We start from the raw sequence: 18,787 nt of genomic DNA, 5'->3' as shown, positions 1-18,787 counted from the left end.
TGAATTGAGTTCATTTTGCCTTGCTGGTTAACTTTTAAACCAGCACACTTACTATTGGCTGATGGCCTTCCAAGGGCATTTGAAGAAGAAAGTGAAGAGGAGGGTGATGAAGTACTCCCCCAGACACATTTAGAAAAGACCCCCTGAGGTATAGCACGGAAGCGTGGGGAAATTCCAAAGTACCCACGCATGCGCAGAAGAGATGCCAGTGGCATAACGGGGGAAGGGACTGAGGGCCTCTAGCTGGGCGGTGATGGCTACACCTGCCCAGGTAGAGGTCACCAATTAATTGTATAAAAAGCAGATGGCTCATGCTGGGGTGGAATGCAAGCTTCACATCAAAAGATAACGTAGCCTTTTGCAGGGATGCTCGCCATCTTGTGAGCCTGCCAACACTCCGAGAATGCAGCTTCTGCTGTGGGTAATTCTAGGCATTCTGGGTTGGTAAGATAACTTCATAAGCAACACCTGGGTGACTGGGGGAGCCATACTGAGGGCTTATTTTTCTCCTCCTTCCTCTCTCTCGCATTTTTCGTTTTGTTGGCCACCTCTTGGTAATAAATATTATTTGTGTTGTGCTTTCAACAGTGTATGGTTTCAGTTTCAGCATCCTTCCCCGTTACACCTGGAGAAGAGGAGGCTCAGGGGAGACCTCATCACTCTCTACAACTACCTGAAAGGAGGTTGTAGCTAGGTGGGATTGGTCTCTTCTCCCAGGCAACTATCAGTAGGACAAGAGGGCATAGTCTTAAGCTGTGCCAGGGGAGGTTTAGGTTGGATATTAGGAAGTAATTCTTTACAGAGAGGGTAATCAGGCATTGGAATGGGCTGCCCAGGGAAGTAGTGGATTCTCCGTTCCTGGAGGTTTTTAAGATGAGACTGGATGTGGCACTTAGTGCCATGGTCTAGTAACCGTGGTGGTAGTGGATCAAGGGTTGGACTTGGTGATCTTGGAGGTCCCTTCCAATCTGGCTGATTCTATGATTTTATGATTCTATGATTCAATACTAGTCTGAGTTCCCCAAATTCCAGTATCCCTCCTGTCACTCCCTTGAGCACACAGGAAGTGGATGGCACAGTGGATGCCATTTTGGCATCTGTATTAGGGAAAAAAACCCACAAAAATATACGCCAGGGCTACAGGGATATGTTGCCCAGTGAAGATCAGGATCAAGCACTGTGCAACATGAATGACTCTGCCCGTTCTAGACACTCATAGCTCTTGGCTGTGTGAACACAAGCCATCCTGCAACAAGCAGTTCAGAGTCATAGACTCTCTGGTTTGGCCCACAAAACCAGTATAAACATGCCTCAAATTTTGCTTGCTGCGATGTTCCATGCTAGCTCAATGTCACCTAAAACTGATGAATTTGGTTAGGCCATGACCTAATGAAGTGGGCCCTTTTCAACACCTCAGGAGATATTAGCAGCTTCTCACGCACTTGTGAGCCATGATGGACTGCCAAGGGCTTTCAATCACTGAACACAAGCAAAATCATATGCTTATGTGTTTAATCATAGAATCACAGAATGTTTTGGGTCAGAAGGGACCTTAAAGATCATCTAGTTCCAACCCCCCTGCCATGGGCAGGGACACCTTCCACTAGACCAGGTTGAACATAGCCCCACCCAACCTGGCCTTGAATACTTCCAGGGATGGGGTAGCTGTCCAAAACATGCTGTCCAGATTTAGATATACACTCAGTTTTTCTGGGATGTAGGTTCTTCAGATGAAACAGACTGAGCCATTCCCTGGGGCTTAGACACATCCAGTTTGTTCTCATGGGGACTTAAGTCGAGTCATGGATAGCCTAAATCACATTCATTGACTTCTTCAAACTGTGCAGCATCTCAGAAAAAAAAAGAAAAAATACCCAGGAGTCCTGAACCTGGGTTTGAGCCTGATTTATTACCATTTTTATCTGCTAGGGGTTTCTTTGATCTCAGCAAGACTATCTCCAGATTACCAGTAGAGAAGGAGAATTTGGGTCAATGCATGCTCTACCCACTCTTAAACATAAGAGTGGCTCCTATTAGCGTTTTAGCAGTTTGTCTCTTTATGCAAGAACTTGCACAGCTGACTTGGCTAAACTTTCAATGAGTATGTTTCTAGTGTGGAAGGAAATGTTAAGCATTGCTTATTGTTACTTAGAATTGCACACCCAAATGCCATAACTCCATCCAGAGTTCCCAGACATCTAGCTACATTACTGTGTGCCAAGGCACACTATAACATAAATAAGATCTTCCTTACCACCTACTTTAGGCATCATGTCATGATGCAGTATAGGAGCCAAAGAATGCTGGGTTTGAAAAATGCATGCATTGCTTCAGATTGCAGTGAATTGCTTTAAGAGGAGATCAGGCAACAACCATCAGAGGTAGGGAGGCCATGCAGAGAGACCTCGACAAATTAGAGAACTGGACAATCACCAACAAGATGAAGTTCAACAAGGGCAGGTGCCAGATTCTGCAACTGGGATGGGACAACCCTGGATGTACGTACAGACTGGAGAATGAGATGCTGGAAAGCAGCGCTGCAGAAAGGGACCTGGGGGTCCTGGTTGATGGCGAGTTGAATATGAGTCAGCAGTGCCCTGGCAGCCAGGAGGGCCAACCATGTCCTGGGATGCATCAGGCAAAGCATCGCCAGCCGGTCGAGGGAGGTGATTGTCCTGCTCCACTATTCACTGGGGCGACCTCACCTTGAATACTGTGTGCTGTTTTGGGGACCGCAATATAAGAAAGACATTAAGCTATTAGAGAGCATCCAAAGAAGGTCAACAAAGGTGGTGAAGGGCCTTGAGGGGAAGCCATATGAGGAGTGGCTGAAGTCACTTGGTCTGTTCAGCCTGGAGAAGAGGAAGCTGAGGGGAGACCTTATCACAGTCTACAACTTCCTCGTGAGGCGAAGAGGCACAGGCACTGATCTCTTCTCTCTGTTGACCAGTGATAGGACCCGAGGGAATGGCCTGAAGTTGTGTCAGGGGAGGTGTAGGTTGGATATTAGAAAAAGGTTCTTCACCCAGAGGGTGGTTGGGCACTGGAACTCTCCAGGGAAGTGGTCACAGCACCAAGCCTGACAGAGTTCAAGAAGCATTTGGATGATACTCTCAGGCACGTGGTGTGACTCTTGGGGATGATGCAGTGCAGGGCTAAGGGTTGGACTCAATGATCCTTGTGGGTCCCTTCCAACTCAGCATATTCTGTGATTCTGTGATTAATTTCAGTGCAATATATTTCATTGCTCTTCTTATTTACTGAAATGTTGTCTCACTAGATCAATGAAATTAAACAGTGTACCTACAACAGCCAATATCTGCCTAGCATCTCAGACAGGCATCCCTTTAACAAATGCCTAAAGTTTACCAATGTGCTTGGTTGAGCCAGAAGCTCTTTTGGGCAGTTGTGCTCAGACACACATATTGACTGTCCTGCTAGCAGTAAACTTGTCCCCACCGTGCCAAAGGAGATGTGCTATTGTCCCTGGGTGCACTTCTGGAGGCCACATGTGGGGCGTACACAGCTCCATTCTCAGCTGAGGTGGGAAACTTGTTCAGAGTAATTTTGAGATTTTGTTAAAAAACAAAATGGGAAATCTGCAAGAATCTAGATTTAACTATTTTTTTAACTTGTTGCTCTCCCAGATGTGTTCATTTGTTTCTAATAGAAAATAAATAAATATATTAATGACAAAAATTCTGCAACTGACCTTGTCCCAGTTCTGGCCTAAGGTTTTACTGGTGCAGACTAGACTTCAGGCAGAAAAGGATTTTTTTGTTTTCTTTTTTAAGCAAACCAGGCAACTCAAAGGCTGTGTCAACTTACTTAAGTGCTCTTTATGCCAACTAATCATAGCTGGAACAGAAAACAATGCTCCTACACTGGAGGCAAGGAAGGCCAAAGACACAGAGCTGAAATGGCATTCTGTGCCATCTGGAGACATTCAGCCCAGCTGCTTGGAAGCAGAGGAAGGACCACTGAGTTGCTCCTAAAATCAGTGAAAAGGACACCCCATGTGAGTCTGTACAATATGTATGGGGCTCTGGATGTGGAAGGAAAATCAATGGATGATGAGGATGCAGGTCCCTCTCCACCAGAGGTTTTGCCAAGGCCAGAAAGGCCTACACTTTGTATCAAGACCAGTTCCATGAGGAAGCAAAGATGAATTGTAGTAGTAGGTGATTCCCTTCTAAGGGGAACAGAGGGTCCAATATGCTGGAAGGACCCTCCCCTCAGGGAATTCTGATGCTTCTCTGAGGCCCAGGTTAAGGACATTGCCAGGAAACTTCCTAGCCTGGTTTGGCCTTCAGATTACTACCCGCTGCCAGTCCTCCATGTGGGTGGCAATGAAGTCGCAACACATAGTCAAAAGGTGATCAAAAGAAACTTCAAGGCCTTGGGATGGTTGGTGAGGGAATCAGGGGAGCAGGTTATTTTTTCCTCTATTCTTCCAGGGGCAGGCAGTGACATTGAAAGAAACAGATGGACCCAGTCTATTAATACATGGCTCCATGACTGATGTCACAGCCAAAATTTTGGTTTATTTGATAATGGGATGGGCTACATGGAACCAGGCTTGCTGAATTCGGATGGGATTCACCCTTCTCAAAGGGAGAAGAGGGTCTTTGGTCAAGGGCTAGCAGGGCTTATTGATAGGGCTTTAAACTAGATATGGCGGGGGAGGGGAATATCATCGGGTTTAACAGTGATAAGGTGTGGGATGATATGCCATCCCTCTCATACCAGTGGCCAGAGCCAGCAAGAGATGCCCAGAGCCTGGAGAGGGTACACAGGTCAGCAGGAGGGCACCTGACAGACAGCACCAAGGAATTTCAGCCACTCCAGACAGAAAGTCAGCTTCATTGGAGGCCCAGCTTAAATGCCTCTATGCTAACACACGTAGCATGGGGATGTGTGCATGCCTGCAAGGCTACGACCTTATTGGCATCACGGAAATATGGTGGGATGACTCCTATGACTGGAGTGTTGAAATGGAAGAATACAGGCTCTTTAGGGAAGGACAGGCAGGAGAGATGAGGAGGCAGTGCTGCCCTCTGTGTTAATGACCAGCTGGAGTGCATGGAGCTCTGCCTGGGGATGGAGGAGGAGCCAACTGAGAGCTTATGAGTCAGGATTAAAGGGAGGGCAGGGACAGGTGATTTTATAGTGGGGGTTTGCTACAGGCCGCCTGTCCAGGAAGACTGAGCAGATGAGGCTCTCTACAGACAGATAGGAGCAGCCTCACATTCACAAGCTCTGGTCCTCATGGGGGACTTCAACCACCTTGACATCTGTTAGAGGGACAACACAGCAGGGCATAGGCAATCCAGGAGGTTCCTGGAATGCACTGATGACAACTTTCTTCTCCAAGTGATAGAGGAGCCAATGAGGAGGGGTACTACACTGGACCTTATTCGCACCAACAAGGAGGGGCTGGTGGGGAATGTGAAACTCAAGGGTGGCCTGGGCTGCAGCAACGATGAAATGGTGGAGTTTGAGATCCCTGTGGCAGTGAGGAGGGCGCACAGCAAGCTTGCTACCCTGGACAACAGGAGAGAAAATTGGTCCCTTCAAGGATCTCCTTGGTAGAATGCCATGGGACAGAGCCCTGGATGGAAGAGGGGCCCAGGAAAGGTAGATGATATTCTCAAGGATTGTTTCCTCCACGCTCAAGAGCAATGCATCCCTACTAAGAGGAAATCAGGGAAGAACACCAGGAGGTCTGCATGGATGAACAAGGAGCTCCTGGACAAACACAGATAGCTTACCAAGGGTGGAAGCAGGGAAAGGTAGCCTGGGAAGAATACAGAGAAATTGTCCGAACAGCCAAGGAGATGGTGAGGAAAGTTAAAGCACCGGCAGAAGTAAATTTGGCCAAGGACATCAGGGGTAACCAAAAAAGCTTCTATATGTACATCGGTGATGAAAGAAAGACTAGGGAAAATGTGGGTCCTCTCGGGAAGGATACAGGAGACCTGGTTACCCAGGACATGGAGAAGGATGAGGTACTCAATGACATTTTTGCCTCAGTCTTCACCAGCAACTGTTCCAGCCACACCACCCAAGCTGCAAAAGGTGAAGGCAAGGATAGGGAGAATGAAAAAATGCCTGCTGTAGAAGACCAGGTTCAAGACCATTTAAGGAACCTGAAGGTGCTCAAGTCCATGGGACCTGACAAGATACAGCGACAGGTCCTGAGGGAACTGGGTGAGGAAGTGGCTAAGCCACTATCCATCATATTTGGAAAGTCATGGCAGTCTGTTGAAGTTCCCACTGACTGGAAAAGGGGAAACATAACCCCCATTTTTAAAATGGGAAATAAGGAAGACCCAGGGAACTACAGGCTTGTCAGTCTCACCTCAGTGCCTGGAAAAATCATGGAGCAGATCCTCCTGGAAACTAAACTAAGGCACATGGAAAATAATGAGGTGATTGGTGAAAACCAACATGGCTTCACTAAAGGCAAATCATGCCTGACAAATTCAGTGGCCTTCTACGATGGAGTTACAGCAGTGGTGGACAAGGAAAGGGCAACAGAAATCATGTACCTGGACTTGTGCAAAGAATTTGAAACTGTCCTGCACGGCATCCTTGTCTCTAAACTGAAGAGACATGGATTTGACAAATAGACCACTCTATGGATAAGGAATTGGCTGGATGGTTGCACTTGAAGAGTTGTGGTCAATGGCTTGATGTCCAAGTGGACAGCAGTGATGAGTGGTGTTACTCAGGAGTTGGTATTGGGACCAGCACTTTTAAACATCTTTGTCAGTGACATGGTGTATCAGGGTGAATTTATGCTGATACTTTTGGTCTGTGTTTGGCCCAGACAACTATAAAAGTTTTGTTCTTTCCCTGCCAAGTTTTGAGAAAACAAGTACTGATAAACGGGTACCTCGTCCTTGGAGAGAGAGCTTCTTGTATAAACTGTTTTAATTGGTGTTCTGTGATTGGCTAATCATCCTCCAAGGTGACTTGAAGGAGAGATTGAAGACTATAGTGATGAAGGACGCCCCCAGACTCATTTGGAAAAGACCCCCCTGAGTGCAGTACGCAGGTGCAGGGAAAGCCACCCGTGCGCAGAAGAGATGCACTTATATAACCAAAGGGGTGGGACGGAGAGCCTCTGGCTGGGCGGTGATGATCACTCCTGCCTAGGTTGAGGTCACTCAGTTAATTGTATAAAAGCAGATAGTGCTTTCTTGGAGGGGAGCTAGCTTCACATCAAGGACAACGTTGCCTTTTGGCGGGGATACCTGCCAGTTCATGAACTTACTGACTCTCCAAGGATGCAGCTTCTGCTATGGGTAATTATAGCCATGCTAGGTCGGTAAGATAACTTTATGGGCAACAGCTGGGTGACTGGGTAGGTCGCGCTGGGGCTTGTTTCTCTCCTCCTTCCTCTTTTCTGGGTTTGTTCGTTTTGTTGGCCACCTCTTGGTAATAAACATCAGTTTTGTTGAGCTTGCAATGGTGTCATGGTTTCAAGATTCAGTATGGTCCGAACCCTCCCTAATACATATTTGGTGACGAGGATGTCATACTGAACACGAAACACACCGTTGCCAAGGGCAGAGTAGAATCCACAGGTGGGGTGCGTTAGCCTGTGGAGTGCGCTGCTATTTGTTTCTAGAGAAGCGAGACCTATATAGCTTATAGGGCTGCGTCGCTTGGTGCTGAGAAGCGAGACCTATATAGCTTATAAGGCTGCATCGCTTATTGCTGAGAAGCGAGACCTATATAGCTTATAGGGCTGCGTCACTTGGTGCTGAGAAGCGAGACCTATATAGCTTATAGGGCTGCGTCGCTGGTTGCTGGAAAAAGTGGGACCTATATAGCTTATAGGGCTGCGTCGCTTATTGCTGGGGGGGACAGGCTACAGAAGGTAGCTGCCTCCCCGTGCTTTTGTTGATTCTCGTGTTCTGTCTATTGTGTCGTTGTGATACACCTGGTTTTGGCTGGGATAGAATTAAGCTACTTCCTGATAGCCATTACAATGCTGTGTTTTGGATTCAGTATGAGAATGACACTGATAGTCCTGTAGTATTTCAGGCTCTGTAGAGAGCTGGTGCACATGAAAGTTGGGAGGGAGCACTGCCAAGAGGGCTGACTTGAATATGCCAAAGGGATATCTCATGCCATGGAAGGTTACCTCCAGCACATAAACTGGGAAGAGTCCGTCCGACAAGACTCTTTCTGAGTCAAGTGTTAGTGTTTGTGAGCATGTCAGGGAGCTGTGGGTGAAGGAAATGGTGTTTAAACTCCAGGATGGAGGTCGTGGTGTTACCCCTGTCGTCGAAGTGTCCCAGGCAGATACAGGAGTTTTGATATTCAGTCAGGGATCGTTTAGGAGTCAAGTTTGGTGCCGGGCTGCTGCCCCGGGGCCACCAGGGGAAGAGGTTTTTCCCTGTGGAGCTGCACTGGGCTCTGAGATACTTATCGAGAAATCCGGGACCTGTCAGGAAGAGATCTCCTGCAGGGCAGCGCTGGATGGTGGCTTGCCGAGAAATCCGGGACCTGTCAGGGGGAGATCTCCTGCAGGGCTATGCCGGGTGGTGGCTTGTCAAGAAATCTGGGACCCGGGGGGGATGGGCATTTTTCCCACCTCTGGGGCCACACCGGGATGTGTTCTGGGCCTGGGACCCGGGGGGGATGGGCATTTTTCCCACCTCTGGGGCCACACCGGGATGTGTTCAAAAGCTGAGTTTACTGGGAGTTCGCGCAGGGGGGGACTAACAGGAACCCAGCAGCAAACTGCAGCAGGCAGGGGAAAAAAAAAAGAGAGAGATAAAAAGTAGCTTCTGATTGTTTTTTTTTCCTTTTTCCGGCCGCTTTCCCCCCGCCTTTTCAAAGACGAGGAAGTTGGCAGCTGTAGCTGTAGGGAGTCAAGAGGAAAAAAAAAGGAGTAAAGCAGCTCCTAGCTGCTTTTTCCCTTCTCCTCCCCCAGGGCGGAGGGGGGCTGCAACCTCAGCAGCTGAGGCAGCAGGGAGATAACTTTTGATTTTGGTAACTTTAATAAGGGAAAAATTGTTTATATAGTGTGTTTTGTGTTTTAGGCCAGCAAGCACCAGGTGCTGGGTGCACATGGGCAATCGGATACCTTCGCACACGTTATAGTCAAATTTAGAGAAGAAGGTTAAGAATAGTATTGAATTTGACGAGGAGAGAAAAAAAGGTTGGAACTTCGAATTGATTGATTAATTTGTGCCTATGTTTGGGATCTGATTGTGTTGAAAGCCCTGTTTAGGGGGTTTGTGATTATGTTTGTCAAGTTGGCATGGCTAATAGCATCTAATTCATGGAATCCAGCAGCCCCCAGGAGCTGGTTTCTCCTCTGAGGGTGCAGAGCAGCAGGGCCTCTTCCAGACCCAACTGTGCCTTCCAGAATGGTTGGATTTTTAGGAGTAAGCTTTGTACGGAGAAGTCAAGTAGAGAATTAGCTGAAGCACTGCTTGGGATGCAGTCAAGGAGCTTTGTTTTCACGATGGTTGTGAAAAATTAGTTGCTGTGACTCTTCTGTATGTTGTGAATTAACCTGGGTGGGGCCAGTGACACTTTGTCCCCTGAGGGTGCTAGTGGATATGGGGTTTTATGGCCCTGGTGGGGGCAGTGAGACAGCAGCTGCCAGCCTCAAAGTCATTGTGGGTTTAGGTTCCTGGAAGTTTGGCATAAAATTGATAAGCCATGTTAATTTAGGTTCACGCGGTGGTAATTTTCAGTTCACGCGGTGGCCATTTAATTCACATGGTGGGCACGTGTAAGCTGGGGTCACAAACAGACGTATCTCAAGATTTATGATTCTTGAGAATCCTCACGAACCCAGAACACTGCCAGATTCCTTGAAAGTATAACTGTTAAAACCAGGGTAAAGAAAATAAAAACAAGAGAAGGAAAGAACAAGAACAGAATAAATCCTTAACTTGATAAAAGTATACTTTTGCAACGAGGAGGGGCAATATGACACCTCAAGTAGATATTAAGTTGTTAGTATTAGGAAGGGGGGTTTGTTTGTGTTTTGTCTCCCACAGGACCCTGCTGGCTTCCAGCATGTTTGATGAAACCTTATCATGAGCAGCAAGAATTCTGGACAGACATCAGTGAATGCTGAGCAGCACAAGACCAACCCGAATATCACATGGAAGAAAACATATCCTAAATATGAGTCATTGTGTCTACTAACTTTTACTAACTGGTGTAATGACTCAGTTATCTTGTACCTGTCTCTTGTGTGTCTTGCCCACACCTGATGTTGTGATTTGTGTAATGAACAATGCCTTTCAGGTGATCCTTATTTGTCATTTGTGGTTCTCAGTGAACCCTGGCCAGGGGCTGGGAGGATACAGCTACCACAGTGTGAGAAATAAAGAATCGGTTTTATTACAAGCAAATGAATTTAGCAAATCACTAACATAAGAGTTTTTCTTTACTAACCTATAGGGCGTATTGCGGAGCTGTAAGATGCCGGATTCAGCCTGGAACCGGTGTCAGGGAAACATGCGAACGGGAATAGGGAACTGTAAATGAATATTGGTAAGGAAACCCTTTATACCACATGGCTGGTCCTGGAAGCTGCCATGCTGCTGGACACTCCACCTCCCAGCACGACACAGCCAACCAGAAAGAGGGGAACGCCTCTTCTATGACGTAAACAGGGTTGAACCTTAAGAATGTTTAAAAAGCGGGACTTTTGAATTGAAGGGTGTGTTCCTGGGAATCCTGCATGCCTAGGACACCCAACACTGTTGTAATTTTTCCTTTTCGTTTTATTCCTTTTGTTTTGCAAACTTTTGCCGTCTTTCTAAATTCAATAAATGAGATTTTTCTCACACACAGCCATGACTACTCCTGCATTAGCCTATTCAGTGCAGGCCATGGATCTTGAATAACAAAATGGATTGGTTATTCTTTTCTGCATTGCAGGTCTCGTGTCCTGACGGATCCCTGGATCTACTATTCCAGAGATAAGAAGGTCTATATTTCTTAGATGAGTTGCACCAACAATCTGTATTCTTTGTTTTGTATTACTGATAAACAACAACCAGAATTGGAATACTATTCCTGAACTGTGTACTGCCAAGTTGTTCTGGCAGCAGTGTTAAAGGTAAAGGCTAGAGCTAAGCCCTGGCTTTGGGTGTGAAGGAAACGTGATGCTGTGTGCAGAGTGTCTGCAATTGTGCTTGGGTTTGCCTCCTGGGATGGGGCAGATGTGTTACTAAGGGAGGAAAGAAGACAATGGAAAACTATAGAACTTGTAACATCCTGAGGCCTAATGGTAATCGCTGTATAGAACAATCCGTTTCTGTGCTGTTCATGTCACACCAGTAATGTTTGTGAAGATCAGGCAGAACGGTGCGGTTTGGGAATTCTAAATCAGACACTGTTTTGCAGTGCTCATATTTGTATGTGTTTCATCCCAGTAGTGTTACAGCAGGTGGCAAGAATTACTTGGAATCAGCGTATGATAGAAACTTTTTGGCTTACTGTTATAGGTTAGAAATCCATGAGAATTTTTCTTCTCCCTGCCCCCACTGTAGGAAAGGAAGGCGATTAGCGTTACAAAAGGTCTAGCCAGCCAAGCTGCATTCCTAACTAATGGCCCATCGGAGGTTGGGGGAAGGTAGGGAGGAGTTTTTTGAAATTTCAGTAGCTGGCCCAGGCTCATGGGAAGGGGGGGGGGGGAGAGTTGCTGGCCGCCCTCACACAGGACAGGTCAGTTTTGCTGGGTGCTCTCTCTCTGGAACTGAGACAGGGTTTGTGTGTGGGCATTTTTGGAGAAGAAGCCTGGAAGCCGGGCTTTCCTGGCTTCTCGTCCTGGTGAAGCCAGATCACTGGTCTCGGCTGGCTTTGCACACTGCCTCATGACTCCAGCCGGAGCCTACTGTGTTTTCATCAGAGAGCTCTGTGCTCACTGAGGGAGAGAGAAGAGGAGCCTTGAGACACCGTCATCTGGGAACAACAGTGAGTTCCGTGGGGATGGACTGTTTTCCTTTCCCCCTTTCTTCCATTGGGGGAAGGGTCCCCCATTTTCTTTTTTGGCTTCTCCTGCGACCCAAGACCACCCCCAAGACCCCCTTCCCGCGTGGTGACCGCCAGAGCCCAGCAGCGCCCCCTGCAGGTCAACACAGAGAACTGCAGGCTCTACACCTCCAGCGGTCCAACAGCACCCCCTGCAGGTCAACACAGAAAACTCCACCCTCTGCACCTCCAGTGATCCAACAGCGCCCCCTGCCAACCGTGATTAGAACTGTGCTAGAAGACAGAGAAGTATTCAGACTTTTTTTTGTCTTTTGTTTGAAGGGAACTTCTGGGTACAGGACTATTGTTCAGTTGTTTTTACGTTCTGTTACTGTTCTTGCCAATATACATATATCTTTTAATAAACGGTTGTTATTTCTTCTTTCTTTTCCACACTTCCTCGATTAAAGCCCCTTAATTTTTGAATTTACAGTTGCTGAGAGAGAGGAGTTTGGTCTGTCTCATAACTCATCCTCTTTAGCAAACATTCCAGTCTCTTCAGACTGAGACACTTATGAATCTACACAAGGTTATATGTGATAACAGTATTTGAGGTACTGGGCCTTGCAGAAGAAAAATCCTGTGTTGAAAAGCTGGTTGGCAAGACTGCAAATGAAGGACTTATGTTTGTGGACCTCCCTATGGACTCTGGCTCGCATCATGCTTACAATTTTCTTGTGATGAACTGGTAACATTCTAGTTAAGTGCAGAAATGATTTCACACTCAATGGTATATTTAACGTGAAGATGGATAAAATTCTTTTACAGCATGGAGGCAAGAGATAACCTGTACTATCACTCCATGAGGTGGAGGAGGATTGACTGCAGTCAGGGGTAAACTGGGGCAGGATGGTTTGCCCCCAATGAGGCCTGGAATATGTACAGAGAGTGAAAGCTTTCTGTGGGAGTGGTTGGTGAGACCAGGATGTTGTCTGGTGTTGCATCAAACTCCAGATATACATTGCCTGTGATGGCTCCTAACAGGCCCATAAATGTGTGACTGGCAGTCAACCACTTCATACTATAAAAGATGAATCCAAATTATAAAATTTCTGAAATGCGAAGTGCTGTTGTACCAGACATTATATTTTGCAGAAATTCCTGAGATTCATCGCGTTGTCCGGGCCCATACGATTGGACACACCTGTTCATCTGTCCGAATTTGGAAACTAGGTCTGCCAACCGGGAAAAGATTATCTCAAGTACTGTTGACTCCAAGTAAATGACCACTGTAACCCACTTGGATCTCCTCACTGGGGATGGACATGAAATTATTATTGTCTGTACTTTTGCTGTTACTCAGTTGTTATGCTGTTTTACATTTTTCGAGATGACACTTCATCAGTACACTGTTCGAGTCATTCACCAGTGTCATGGTCCAACCACAGACCACGCGGTGGAATGTATCAGGGTGAATTTATGCTGATACTTTTGGTCTGTGTTTGGCCCAGACAACTATAAAAGTTTTGTTCTTTCCCTGCCAAGTTTTGAGAAAACAAGTACTGATAAACGGGTACCTCGTCCTTGGAGAGAGAGCTTCTTGTATAAACTGTTTTAATTGGTGTTCTGTGATTGGCTAATCGTCCTCCAAGGTGACTTGAAGGAGAGATTGAAGACTATAGTGATGAAGGACGCCCCCAGACTCATTTGGAAAAGACCCCCCTGAGTGCAGTACGCAGGCGCAGGGAAAACCACGCGTGCGCAGAAGAGATGCACTTATATAACCAAAGGGGTGGGACGGAGAGCCTCTGGTTGGGCGGTGATGACCACTCCTTCCTAGGTTGAGGTCACTCAGTTAATTGTATAAAAGCAGATAGTGCTTTCTTGGAGGGGAGCTAGCTTCACATCAAGGACAACGTTGCCTTTTGGCGGGGATGCCTACCAGTTCGTGAACTTACTGACTCTCCAAGGATGCAGCTTCTGCTATTGGTAATTATAGCCATGCTAGGTCGGTAAGATAACTTTATGGGCAACAGCTGGGTGACTGGGTAGGTCGTGCTGGGGCTTGTTTCTCTCCTCCTTCCTCTTTTTTGGGTTTGTTCGTTTTGTTGGCCACCTCTTGGTAATAAACATCAGTTTTGTTGAACTTGCAATGGTGTCATGGTTTCAAGATTCAGTATGGTCCGAACCCTCCCTAATACACATGGACAGTTGGATTAAGTGCACTCTCAGCAAGTTTACCGATGACACCAAACTGTGTGGTGAGGTCAACATGCTGGAGGCAGGGGATGCCATCCAGAGTAACGTTGACAGGCTTGAGTGGTGGGCCTGTGCAAACCTCATGAAGTTCCACAAGGCCAAGTGCAAGGTCCTGCACCTGGGCTGAGGCAACTCCAAGCACAAGTACAGGCTGGGCACAGAATGAATTGAGAGCAACCCTGGAGAGGAAGACTTGGGGGTGTTCATGGATGAGGAGCTCAGCATGACTTGGCAATGGGTGCTTGCAGCCCAGAAGGCCAACTGTGTCCTGGGCTGCATCAAAAGACATGTGGCCAGCAGGTTGAGGGAGGTGATTCTCCCCCTCTACTCTGCTCTCGTGACCCCTCACCTGGAGTACTGCATCCAGCTCCGGGGTTCCCAACACAAGAAAAACATTGACCTGTTGGAACGAGTCCAGAGGAGGCCACTAAGTTGATCACAGGGCTGGAACACCTCTCCTATGAAGACAGGCTGAGAGAGTTGAGGCTGGTCAGCCTGGAGAAGAGAAGGCTTCAGGGAGACCTTGGAGGGCCTTCCAGTACCTAAAGGGGGTTTAGAAGAAGGCTGGAGAGGGACTTTTCAAAAGGGCATGTAGTGATAGGACATAGAGGAATGGCCATAAGCTGAAGGAGGGCAGGTTTAGATTTGATATTAGGAAGAAGTTCTTTACTATAAGGGTGGTGAGGCACTGGAACAGGCTACCCAGAGAGGTTATGGTCTCTCCATCCCTGGAAGTGTTCAAGACCAGGCTGAATGGGACTCTGAGCAACATGGTCAACAGAATCATAGAATCATCTAGGTTGGAAAAGACCTCTGAGATCATCTAGTCCAACCTATGATGTAACACCACCTTGTCAACTAGACCATGGCACTAAGCGCCACATCCAGTCTTTTCTTAAACACCTCCAGGGACGGTGACTCCACCACCTCCCTGGGCAGCCCATTCCCATGCCCAATCACTCTTTCTGTAAAGAACTTCTTCCTGATGTCCAACCTAAACCTTCCCTGGTGCAGCTTAAGACTATGTCTTCTTGTCCTATTGCTAGTTGCCTGGGAGAAGAGACTGCCCCCTACCTGGCTAAAACCCCCTTTCAGTAGTTGTAGAGAGTGAACCAGGCTAAAGTGGAAAGTGTCCCTGACCATGGCAGAGGGGTTGGAACAAGATGATCTTTAAGGTCCCTTCCAACCCAACTCATTCTATGATTCTATGATTCTAAAACTGTGGGTGATTAAAGCTTCATGATATTAGTCCAGAACTGCATATGCTGTTTCTTAAAAGAAATCCCAAACAACACCCCCCTCAAACCAAAACAAAACTCATGGTGACTTTGCTAATATTTCACCCTATTTGGTTTTGCTTATAGCAAGTCCTGTTTTAAATTGCATAATGCATTTGGCTTCTGAGAGCAAATGAACCAGAGATTTATTTAGTGCTGTGTGGCAATGGCCCATTCCAGAAGGAAACTGAGACATAGAGGGGAGTTCTGTCAAGGAAGAAATCTCATCTGGATAAATTACACACCTTAGCAGAGCATGGCTATTTATATGTTTGTACTGACATCAGATGAATGCTGTTCATTCCTTTGATTGTCACTTCTCCTCCCTTCAGTATTCCTCCAACTCTCCCTTTGGAAGGTCTAATCACCCAATGTAAGGCTTTTAACAGAACAAGGGCACTTTTAAGATAAAGATGTTGGACAATAAAAAAATACACGTACATTTGTGTATTTCATATGTGTGACTTGCATATGTACCCACGCATGACGCAGTGCTAGGAAATAACCTTATGTATTAACATTGCACATTTAACCCCAAGAGGTCCTAAGAGATGTAAAATAAGCCAAAGCTCACAAAACTCACTAATGCATGGCTAGTGACAGTCCAACCTGGTGCAGTGCAGGGAATGGACTTTTGCTGTGGCCAACCAAGGTAGTTGGTAGCACTCCCTCAATGGGACACTTAACTCTTGGTACAGATTTCTTGTGCCAAGACTGCAACCAGCTCCTCCAGAAAGTAAGAGGGAAAACTCTTCCCATGACATCTTGATTTTTCTGGATTGTAAAATCATACATAGACTTTGAGGTTATATGGCAGGACTATTTTCTACCACATGCACGACCACTATGATGCACCAGGGAATACCAAACTTTTAAAAAATGGCTAAGTGCTGTTACAACACAAATAAAAACATAAAAATAGCAACAATACAATGGCACCTGCACCAGCACACTATACTGAAACAAACTGCAATGCCTGAACACCAAAGAACACTAAATGGTTGTCTCATCCCTCATATCACAGATATCTCTACTGAGTGTAGGTGGTTACTCCATATTTCATCTCCAGCAACAATGAAGTTGCAAACAGCATTACTGAGCATACCAAAATGCCTACACAGCAATGATAACACAGAAATTTTGATATAAATCTATTTTCAGCTTTCATCTGAATATTCAGGATGTCTCCTCTTATCTCTGTTATATATTATTTTTGTATTGTGGAAGATGACAAATATCAAATGAAAAGAGCAATCGGGCTATGGAAGTTGTTTCCTGGGACAGAGCTATATGATCTTATAGGGTTTTTTTTCTTTTACATTTTATTTTCTAATTAGTCAATCATCATTTAGCCACCTCAGCAAAATGCAAGGTGAATTAGGAGAAAGAAGGTCAAGATTATCATGGAAAAGTTTAATTCCCCCTCAGTGAGAACTGAGTTATGGTTAGACTCGAGTGTGGACCTATGTTGGGAATCCCAGTGAAGATCAAAGGCAGAGAGGATAAAAAGCTGCGCTGAGATCTTAAACAGTGTCGTGGTTTAAAAAGTATTAAAAAAGTTTTAAAAGTTTAAACAGCAAATCTGACAGAGCTCCTACTGCAAGTTCTACCACTCTGACATGTTTTTATCAGCATGGACAATAAAGTGAAGGAAAATAACATGAAATGGCCTTTTTTTACTAATTATATTTCTACATCAGCCTGGTGGGGATCATGCTTCTACTTTGGAAACTCATTTGCATTCAACAGTGTTGAGAATTTTGACAATTTGCTACATCTCAGTGAAATATATTAAGTTGGAAAGTACAGGTTTAGCAAACATTTGTTCAAAAAGCAAAAAGGCTACAAATCCAACTGTAATCAAACTGTGAAATCATAAACTTCCACTAAAAGCCTTCTAGGACACAACTTCCTTAATGCAATAGCCACTGCAGCACTTGGTGGAGAATAATTTTGTTATTTGTCAGGCATGTAGTAACCCTGATATAACCAGTGACTGAATTCAGTCTCTTTTCCAATATTTTTTGGTCTCTCATTTTTGGGTGTCACAATTGGTCTGATATAATATGGTATCATGACTGGGAATGTTTAATGGGGTAAGCTCTCATTTTAGACTGTTTTTCATTGCTATGGTCCAGATACTGGTCTCAGTGAAGGAAATGGAAATGTCTTGGTGGCTTAAGCACGAGCAGTCTTTTGAACTCAGTTACAAGTCAATAAGAAACTTTAGAGCATTACTTTGGCAGTTTATACAAATTCTCTGCTCCCTCTGTGTTCTCAGCTGTTTCACTTTTCATTTTGGAGACTACGAATTATGGGGTTTTTGGAGCTCTTTTTTAGCACATCAGAATGTCATCCACCACTGTTTGGTTCAATAAAGCTCACCTGTCGGGGGCGACAGCAAGTCTGTCAGCAGCCTGGCACTTATCGACGAAGCAATAGACATAAACCAGATTACAGTATAACCCTGAAAGGAGGAGAACACACAGCATGCAGAGGAATGTGGGCAACCTTCAGAAAGGAAGAAGATGGAAGACAGAAACGGACTTCCTGTACTCTGCTCTAACTGGGTCATGATGGCTTGACAAAAGCTGTGTCAGCATGAGTTTGCTATTTTGCAGCCAATCCTGATGTATTTATACATGAAGACACCAATTGTAGATTGATGTGTATGGCCTGATATATGTGTACATGAAAGTACCAATAGTAGGTTGACATGTGTATGGCTTGATGTATGTTTATATGAAGGCACCAATAGTAAGTTGACGTGTGTATGACCTGATGTATGTTTATATGAAGGCACCAATAGTAAGTTGACATGTGTGTTGTGTGAAAAGTATAAATGTCTGCAACCTGTTGCAATAAAAATCTTCCAGCCTTCTTGCTATCCTGTCCCTGCTTTGGAAGAAAATTCTATGTCTCTTTGACCGTCTCAACATAATAGTGACACTCACCCTTTTCCAGAACCTAGTGTGAAATCTGCTTTGTGATAAATACCTGATGGTGCAGGAGCTCTGGGCTTGCTCCCAAGCTAAATTCATTTATATTGCAGCAAAACACCTGCCTCTGTGTCATCAGAAAATCAGCTCCCTATTGCAAAGTACAATTTAGTCTCTCAGACAAGATTCAGATTCCTTTTTTTGCCCCTCTGCGGGACAGGAACAGACGTCCTTAGCAGCTGAAAGGAGCTTCCTCCCTCTTCATCTACCCAGCTTATATTTCCAAGTCATGAGACCTAAAACTCTTCAGAGTCAATTGGTGAAGGTCTATTGCTTCCATGACACCAGTCCCTT

The 18,787-nt window shown here is 45.7% G+C and overlaps 1 protein-coding gene across 1 annotated transcript in view; it reads right to left on the bottom strand.

The window, feature by feature from the left end:
* Positions 1-18,787, bottom strand: part of LOC113961062 (SET-binding protein-like) — a 451,480-nt gene that overhangs the window by 139,912 nt on the left and 292,781 nt on the right. The window lies entirely within an intron of this gene.

The sequence above is a fragment of the Neopelma chrysocephalum genome, unplaced genomic scaffold (assembly GCF_003984885.1).
Source record: "Neopelma chrysocephalum unplaced genomic scaffold, ASM398488v2 Primary Assembly neopelma1_97033, whole genome shotgun sequence".
Lineage (NCBI taxonomy): Eukaryota > Metazoa > Chordata > Aves > Passeriformes > Pipridae > Neopelma > Neopelma chrysocephalum.
Note: the sequence above shows the minus strand (reverse complement) of the source record. Positions and strands in the feature narration are given on the sequence as shown.